The sequence below is a fragment of the Ictidomys tridecemlineatus genome, chromosome 11 (assembly GCF_052094955.1).
Source record: "Ictidomys tridecemlineatus isolate mIctTri1 chromosome 11, mIctTri1.hap1, whole genome shotgun sequence".
Classification (NCBI taxonomy): Eukaryota; Metazoa; Chordata; class Mammalia; order Rodentia; family Sciuridae; genus Ictidomys; species Ictidomys tridecemlineatus.
Genome location: NC_135487.1, coordinates 19,215,527 through 19,225,258, shown reverse-complemented (window position 1 = coordinate 19,225,258; position 9,732 = coordinate 19,215,527). Strand labels below are relative to the sequence as shown.

The following is a 9,732-nucleotide window of genomic DNA, read 5'->3' as shown; positions in this document are numbered from 1 at the left end:
GCAGGGATGACGCGCATTTTAAAAAGACCTCCTTGAAAAAGAGGGCTGTGGTACTCCTTAACTGGTCTACTGTGGCTTAGCAGCGCAGCTAGGATCAGCTCAGCCTTCGCTACTCGACTCGAGGGCGCCGAGCTGGGCGTGACCAGGGGCGGGGCTCGCCAGGGTCGCGGAGTGGGCAGGGTCTAAGCATTTCCCCGCCCCCAGAGGCCCAACACACGCGCCCAGGGGCTTCTGGTCCTAACGGGGTGTGGATTGCGAGGTGACCCTGGTCGCTTATTTCCGGTTCCTAAGGATGCGCATCCGGGTTACTCTAACGCCGCGGTTTCCTCCACTGTGCTGGTTCTACCGTGGGTCTGGACCGGTCCCCATGTCTTGCTGTGGGGCTTCTGCAGCCTTTGGGTGAGTCTCCGCTGCCGACAGGGTCTGTGCGCAGCCAGTCGAATACATCCTGTAGGAAGACGGGTCAAGAGTTCTGCCTTGGACCTTGTGGATGGGGGTCTCTCCGCCTGTTCCTTGTCTCTGCTGTGCTTCCCTCATCTCGGCCCTTTCCTTCACGCTGGCCTCGCCTCTTTCACCTCAGTTTAGCCTTTCTTTCCTCAGCATAACCATCCCTTTTAAACTCGGTTTCTTGTCTTTCGCCTGATCCACTGTCTCTCCGTTTTCCTTCTAGTCTCGTTTTAGCACCTTTCTTCCCCGACCCCTGAGCCGGGATTTCACAGTTCTTTCACCCAGGGGACGGCCCACCTCCTCGTTGTGCTCACCCTCCTCCCCCGCGAAACTGAGCTTTTATTAGGATCCTAGATATCCGTCCCCAAACTTTCCTCACCTTTGACCCTTACCCCCTTCTGGGACTAGCAGATGACATTTGTGCTTCGCTGTAGCTACAGGAGGGCTTTGTCAAAGCCCCAACCTTGGAAGACTTGCCCAGCCTGGGGGAAGTTTTGCTTTCAGGCGCGGGGTTAGACTGAACTCTGGTAGCTTCCGTAGTTAAGAGAACAACAAAGGCGTTCCCAGTGCTTTGCTGGAGCTCGGTTTTGGGGCTCTCTCAAGAGCAGCTAACAGGTGGCAGGCACACGGTAATGCTGGCGGTTGGGCTTGTGTGATCTTGTTAATTGACAAGTCATGAGGAAGTTCTGTCAGTTTTGTGTTCGCTATCCCAGGAGAGTGGATGTGCACAGCCGTGGCAAAAATGCGGATGTTCTGGGACGGTCAGTTCTTGTACTGCATGAGCTTTATTTTGCAGACAGTGCTATGACAGAAGATGGAGTTTGTGGGAGATTGTTAGCCTCAAACTTATAGATTTATTGTCAAAAATTTTTGTGTGTTTTTGTGATTGCCACGACGAAAGAGTTCACTATGGTAATTTCAAAGTAATTTTTTCTTGAATGCAGTATGCAGATATGTATCCTTATCTTTGCTTCTTATACATTTTTTTCATTTTTATCATATTAATGTGTTTTCTGTTTTTCTTCTTCTTAAGTCACATATTACAATAATTTTCATATTAAAATGTTCTAACGTGTTTTTTCTTTATCACTATCACCTTAGTCTTAAAAATATCTTTTCATTTTGAGGCATGTCATCTATCTTAAATTTCTTTGGAGGTTTTAAATTATCTATAACATGAAAGAACTGGATTTAATGATGGCTGGTATCCTATTTCTCAAATTTTGTTGTCTAAGGTATATTTTGAGGTACAGGAGTTGGATAATCTTTATTTTTGTTGCGTATATGATGTATGTCTAGCATTTGATTGCAAAGGTTTTCATTTGTGTGTGATCAGTTTCTGTAATCATATAAATTACACTCTAAAATTTAGTATTTAAATGTGAACGGAACAAATACAACATTAGTATCTGCTTTCCTGTTGGCGGAGTTCTCCCTTATTACATGATACATATACATATGAGTGTGCAGAATAGACCTTAATTTATTCCAAAATTGGGCTTTACCTTTGCTTATTTTTAGCAAAGGACTTTGGAACTTGGCCTCCTTAGGCTAGATGCCACAAAGAAGAACCCTTTTGGTTGGCTATCAAAATGTAACTGCTGAGAGAAGCCCATTAGAAATTTGTACGTCCTCCCCAGCATCTGCACTGGAAACTAGCTTTTTTTTTTTTTTTTTTTTTTTTTTTTTTTTAACTGGCCATCATTTCCTATCCTTAAAAACCTAACCCTAATGAGTATGGCTAACTCCATTTGCTTCCTTACCTGTAGGTTTGCGAATATTGTTCCCCAAAGCCATGGCAACTCTGTAAATATCCCCATATTTGTGTTGATGCCAGACCATCTTTCATCCATTCTCATTTCGGAACTTTGTATTTCTTGAGCATGACTAAGTTTAAACCTGTATAGATTTCTCTAGTTTACAGTTTCAGGAAACCACAGAGTTCAAGCATACCCCTTCATTTTACCCATAAGGAAATCGGGGCTTAAAAGAATTGATATTTTTTTCCCAAGGAACCTTCAACCCCAGTACTGGGGATTGAACCCAGGGGTCCTATACCACTGAACTATACCCCCAGCCGTTTAAATTTTATTTTTGAGACAGGGTCTCACTAAGTTGCTGATGCCATTTTCAAATTTTGGATGCCTTCTAAGTCTCTGGGATTCCAGGTGTGTGCCACTTTGCAGGCCCAAGATTTTTTGTTTGTTTTTAAGTAAAGAAGTCCTGTATATACACTCACTAGAGTAATGAATTTTAGTTATATCAGAAGCTGTAAGATGGAGAACACAGTATATTATTTAATTGGTCATTTCAAATGTTTATGTCATAGGAATGAAGCTATTAGGATCAGAAATCTATGACACAGATTTTTAATCTGTGCCAAAATCATTTTGCCTTTAAAGAGGGACTAGGGAAGGAAACTGTTTTGTGCAGTAGTAGAAATAGAAAAGTTTTAGGATTCTCTTTCTCTTTTGTCTTCTGAAATGACTTTGGCCTGTTATGATATAAATTCTGCATAGAGCCCACCAAGTAAAGTGAGCATTCTAACATTCTCACTGTAGCAGTTTTTGTGCTGCTGGTCTTAGTCTAGAACACTAGACTGTTTATTGAGAAGCCTGCCCCTCTTACCTAACTACCAGCCCCTTCCAAATCACTGGAGACAGCTTAGTACCTGTGTCACCCCCCAACCCTGCACTCTCACTGAGCTACATTCCCAGCTCTTTTTGAGACTGGGTCTCACTCATTAGGTACTCCAGGCTCGCCTCTGCTCTAGGAGTGGCTGGAATTATAGGTGTATGCCACTGTGCCGGGCTCACTGTTAGTTTTCTATAGACATTTCTAACTTACTTTGGTAAAGTCTTAGTTTATAAATTCAGGAGCTCAATTTAAAACACATTTTTGGGGCTGGCACTGTGACTCAGTGGTAAAGCGCTTGCCTAGCATGTGTGAGAACTGGGTTTGATTCTCAGCACCGCATATAAATAAATAAAAGTCCATTGACAACTAAAAAAATAATTTCTGCATATTAGTTGTTTATTTTGAGTTGATAATTTTTTGGTTAATTTTTTACCATCTTTTTAGTACTGTACTTATCTTACATCTTTTAATTTTTGTCCTTGGATCCTATGATGTGTTTTTTGTTTTTAATTTTTATTTATTTATTTATTTTTAGTCATACATGACAGCAGAATGTATTTTGACATATAATACATACATGGAATGTACATACATCAATCATATTGTCTATTCTATTCTGCTGCCCTCCTATGATATGTTTTAAGGAAGATACAGCTTTAAATATTTAAAAAACAAAATATACCTCCAACATGTCCTTACCATTTATTTGTACCTTGCTGTATTGTGGTTTTTGTGATCTGCCTAAGCTGCTTCATGACTTCATCCTCTTTTGAAAGATTTTTGTGTACTACATATAACTAGAGGATATTTTAGCTCATGCATGATTTAAATGGAAGAAGAGCTCAAATAGAAATATATATATTTTAAAATATTAGGAACAGTTTCTTCTTGCGATATGTCATCTAATTGGTTTATACCAAAGAGTTGAATTGTTATATTTATAGTAAAGTAGAAAATAAAATAAGTGGACTTTATCTTCTGATTAAAATACAAGTGCATGCTCCTATATAGTATGTATGGCTCAAATTATTCTATTGATAGGTATGCTTTGCTGTCAGAAAACAATAAATAATGGAACATATCATCATCTTGATTTTTTTAAGTCCCATCAACTAAGTCTTAAGATAGCTACCTATTAAAAGTAGAATTAATTAAGATATTTTCTGTTATTCATGGTAAATTAAAAAAAAACCATAAAACAGGACTTCATTTGTCTTTACTGTTTTCCCCTTTTGACTAGGCAAAAACATTTTGAATCAGAAAAGGAAATGTATAGTTTAAGTAATACTGACTTATTGTGAATAAGTTAACAGATCAGTCCAAGGCAGTCAGCATTTAAAATCTTAAAGATCTTACTACAACCCGAGTGCACACCTGTGATTCCAGCGGCTCTGGAGGCTGAGACAGGAGGATTGCAAGTTCAAAGCCAGCCTCAGCAAAAGCAAGGTACTAAGCAACTCAGTGAGACCCTGTCTCTAAATAAAATACAAAATAGGGCTGGGGATGTGGCTCAGTGGTCCTTGAGTTCAGTCCTCAGTACCAAAAAAAAAAAAAAAAAAAAAAAAAGATCTTACTACAGGTAGTGTTGGATGCACTTTTAAGCTTGGTTATTAATGTTTGTACCAGCTAGGTCTAGGATTTTTTTTCCTCCCTAGAAAATAATTATCAATAACTATTGTATCTTTGCAATACTTATTATTATTATTATTTATTTTTTTAATGATGAACACAACTTATTTATTTATTTATTTATTTATTTATTTATTTATTTATTTATAGTGCTGAGGATTGAACCCAGTGCCTTACCTGTACGAGGCAAGTGCTCCACCACTGAGGCACAACCCCAGCCCTGCAATACATTTTTTAAAATGTTTTTTAGATGTCGATGGACAGAGTATTTTATTTATTTATTTTTATTTGGTGCTAAGGATCAAACCCAGTGCTTCACGCGTGTTAGGCAAGCACTCTACCCCTGAGCTACAACCCAGCCCTGCAATACATTTTTTTTTCAGTAAAATATAATTTGTATATTGTCAATTACAGTATACATATTTAGGCTAGGTTCGTATGAACTAGATGACATTCTATAGGACTGACAATTATATTTGAATCATTATTTTTTTAATTGAGATAGAATCTCACAATGTTGCCCAGACTAGTCCTGAACTCTTGAACTGAAATGATCCTCCCACCTCAGACTTCTAAGTAGGAGGAACTACAGAGTTTGCTACCACACCCACCTTGCATTTAAATTCTTAATTTGTTTGTATTGTTCATTTCAGAATTAAATATAAGAACATAATACTTAATTACAATTAAAGTAAAATCCTAGCCGGATGCAGTGGCACATACCTGTAATCCCAGCAACTCGGGAGATTAAGGCAGGAGGATCACAGGTTCAAGGCCAGCCTCAGCAATTTAAGACCTAGGCAACTTAGCAAGACCCTGTCTCAAAAAATAAAAAGGGCTGGAGAGGGCTGGGGATGAGGCTCAGCGGTAGAGCACTTGCCTGGCATGTTTGAGGCACTGGGTTCAGTTCTCAGCACCACATATAAATAAATAAAATAAAGGTCTATCAACAACTAAAAATTTTTTTTTTTTTTTTTTTTGTAAAAAGGGCTGGGGATAATATTGCTCAGTGTTTTTTTTTCTTTTTTGCTCCTGGTGCCTAAAAAGAAAACATAATCCTAAATATATATTTAAGCACTGAGGACCAGAGAAAAAGTATCACTTCTTTATAGTGATGTTGGCATGTAATTTTTAAGTTAGATATTATAATTTTCTGTTGCTTTGAAAGCAGTGATTTCTCATCATTTGTGGGTTTTAAGGTTTTTGTGTGAATCTTCATCATAGCTAAGTATAAAATCATGTTCTTTCCTTATAGATACAATTAAATAATTTTCATTTGGGAAACTTTTTTACAACTGAACTGTAAAAATCCAGAGTGGTAAAAAAGTAAAAGAAACTATTTTTGGTTTACCTATTTTAACTGTGTGTGTGTGTGTGTGTGTGTGTGTGTGTGTGTGTGTGTATGTGTGTGTGTGTTAGTTATTGGGATCAACTGGCATTGCCCATTTGAGCTAGGCAGGCACTCCTCCCCAGCCCTATGTATTAACTCTTTTAATTCTTACTCCTATGAAGTAAGTACTATTTTTATTATCCTCAATTTACATATGAAGAAACTAAGACACAGAGGTTATATAACTTGCCCCAAAATAACAATTTAGATTTGAATTTGAATTTAGTCTTTCTGATATTTTTTTGTACAAGGTTTACTACTTCAGTTACTTCTTTATAGGTTAAGGTTTAAAGAAAATCAAATTTCTCTGAAACACAAAATAATATTCCTTTTGGTTGGGAACCTTAGAGGAAGGTTTTACGTCATCTTTTTATTAGTGGTGACTTAAGACAAATGGTAAACCTTTACTACATGTATTTTTCTGATTTCAAAAAACATATATTAGAAAGCAAACTGATCAAATCCCTCCCCCTCTTAATATTGTTGTCTTATGGAAATTACTTTGGAGTTTCTTGGAGAAATGGTAGTGTTCTTTTGTTTTTGTTTTTGCTTCTGGAGATTGAATCCAGGGGTATTTCACAACCACAGAACCACATCCCAGCCCTTTTTATTTTTTATTTTCAGTCAGGTCTCACTAACTTGCTTATTAGGACCTCGCTAAATTGCTGAGACTGGCAATCCTCCTGCCTCAGCCTCCTGAGTTGTTGGGACCTTATACAGTGAAAAGGCAGTGTTTTTAATAAAATGCTCCCTTAAAGTTTTCATACATGTGCGTGTGTGTGTGTGTGTGTGTGTGTGTGTGTACACATATATTTGTTTTTACTGTCTTTGATCTGCAGAATATTAAATATATAGTAGTCTTTAAATGCTAAAGTCTTTTAACGTTCTCTCAAATGAATTTAACAACTTTTGAGTATGATAACAGAAGGCTGAAACTGAAATTTCTGACTTACCTTTGGTCTCATTTCCAGGTTTGAAAATTTGTGCAAAATTTAATCACACCATCTTTTTGGACTACCATGTCCTAAATACAGTAATATGTAGTAATATATTTGATTAGTGTAATAGTGTTTTTATTTTTACTTTAGGAAAAAGAAAACTTTTGCAATTGTGTACAATGAATCCAAATGCATTCTGCTGTCATATATACCTAATTAGAATAAATAAGTAAATTTTTAAAAAGAAAAGAAAACCAAACTTTTCCAAAACCAGGTCCTCATTAAACTAAAAAATGCAAATAACCTCCATTTAGAGCTTAATAATATTGTATTATTGTTTTGTGCCTTTATTATTTCAAATGAAAACATTTCAATTGCTATCTGGGGGAAGAAGATGATTTTATATTAGTCTTGTACTCAGATAATAATACATTATTTTTCGGAAGATGATTTTATATTAGTCTTGTACTCAGATAATAATACATTATTTTTCGGAATATTTTGAAGAGTTGAGAATCATGGAATCTGGTTAACAGAAAAATTATAATTCTAGTAAGAAGTAACACTTGATTAGAAATACTACTTATTTTAATTCTTATTTGTTAACTTCTCTTATTAATTCAGATATTAATTAAATGCACATTTTTTTTAATAGTAGCCCCTTTGTCTTGACTTTTTCCTCCTTGGCTTTTATTATGAAAAGTGAAAAAAGTAAGCTTTACTGTGGTGACTTACTTGTTGGGATTTAGATGTCCTTTACCTTTGCCTAAACATTCAACTTTTTGCTCAAATAAATTTTCTTTTTTATAAGAGGGTTTGATGATATTTTGTCTTTTAAATTCTTAATAGATTTCTTTCATCTGAAATTTAATAATGTAGCAATTACTGAGTTTAGGAAAAGTGGTTGGTTGTTGTGGTCAGTACTTTTAGAATGATTAGCTCTTAGGTGGATTATACTTTATGCTTTAGTTTCCATACTACTTAAAGAAGATTTAGGTCAGCTTCATCTGTTACTTTCCTCCCCCTTTCAAAATAAGAGTGATATTTAACACAGTGATATTAATGTTTTCTGACTAGATTGATGATATAAATTTGATAATCTGACTTTGCCGACAGCATGATCTAAAAATACGTGTGTACGAATTTTTGTCTTGGAATATGTCAGACTTTAGAGAACAATTTAGGATAAGAAAGAACATAAGGGGCTGGGCTTGTGGCTCAGCAGTAGTGTACTCACCTCGTATGTGTGAGACCCTGGGTTCCATCCTCAGCACCACATAAAAATAAATGAATAAAATAAAGGTATAAAAAAAGAAATAGTACATATAAATGTCTTGTATTATAAAACACCCTAGTAATCATTGTGTTGGTACCTTACTGAATTTTTCTTTTTTACATTTAAAGATGTCAAATTTAGGGAACATTTGTGATAATGTAAAGCAGAAAATTTCAAATCTGCTTTTTCTTGGTCTTCCTTGGCTATATGTTAGGTAGCAGTGATGAGATAATACTGACAGATTAAGTGTTCTTGGGAGTGAGAACTAGAGCTTGGCAGAGAATAGCCATGTCTCATATTTGGTGGCCATTAAATAGATGAATTGAAAGTATTTGCTTTATCTCATTTCCATATCGCCTTTTAGGGGTGTGTGTGTGTGTGTGTGTGTGTGTGTGTGTGTGTGTGTGTGTGTGTATTTGATCAAACCCAGGGCCTCATACAAGTTAGGCAAGTTCTCTACCACTGAGCTATACCCCTGCCCTCCTGTTAGTATATTTTTAGTGTAGGAACTTACATTAAGTGAAATTTTTTTGTGTTTAGGACTAAATCTTGAACTATTGATTCATACACAGATGTTTTCCCTTTTGTTCTCTTTCAGAGGCTTTCTTCAAATAAAACTATAATTTATAGAATCACCAAACCTTTGTGTTTAGTTTGAAGTGGTATTTTCCTACTTTTTTTTTTTGACAGGTCAGTTTTTTGTTTTTGGTAAAGTGACTTAAAGTTTTTTTGAACATGGCTTACTATAAGATGCATTTTACATTGTTAGTATTCATACTCACATATGTACATATTAGTATTTAAAATTGAAACAAGTTTTGTGAAACCATATTTATTTTTACTACTGATGGTACATTATAATATGTATATATGTATTTTTGTTTGTTTTGAGTACTAGGGATCAAAACTCAGGCTTATGCACCCTAGACAAGCGCTCTACTACTGAGGTATACCTCAAGTTCCTAATATTTTTTATTGTATTTTGTCATATTGTATTTCATTTAAAACCAACTGCTGGTCTTCATTCACTAAGTTGCTATGATAATTTAATAATTTCTAGTGACTGCTAGTTTTTTTTCCCAACATTGTCTTTTGGGAATTGAAATGCTTGATTTGCTAGTTTGTGTTGTTTGTTTGCTTGTTTTCTTTCCTGAAATGTACTTTGATTCTGATTCTGTAAAGGTTTTATTTTTTTTTTTTTTTTGTACTGGGGAATGAGCCTAGGGGTGCTTAATCACTGAGCCACAACCCCAGGTGCGCGCCCACCCCGCCCCCTTTTTAAAAATCTTTTACTTTGAGACAGGGTTTCACTGAGTTGCTTAGGGACTCACTAAGTTGTCCGTAAAGCTTTTAGCCTAAAAAATTGTAAACAATTGAGAGAAAGAGGTGTTATTATCCTGATACTGTTCCTGTCA

At 36.0% G+C, this 9,732-nt stretch overlaps 1 protein-coding gene across 4 annotated transcripts in view; it reads left to right on the top strand.

Moving 5' to 3' along the window:
• Window positions 1–250: 250 nt before the first annotated feature.
• The window catches only part of Eya3 (EYA transcriptional coactivator and phosphatase 3), a 103,087-nt gene continuing 93,605 nt past the window's right edge, over window positions 251–9,732 (top strand). The window contains exon 1 of one of the 4 annotated variants that reach the window (XM_013364545.4): window positions 251–399. The gene's annotated coding sequence lies outside the window, so the exon portion shown is untranslated. The remainder of the gene's footprint in view (window positions 400–9,732) is intronic. The other 3 variants (XM_021734676.3, XM_005317678.5, XM_078025709.1) reach the window with 3 other exon arrangements.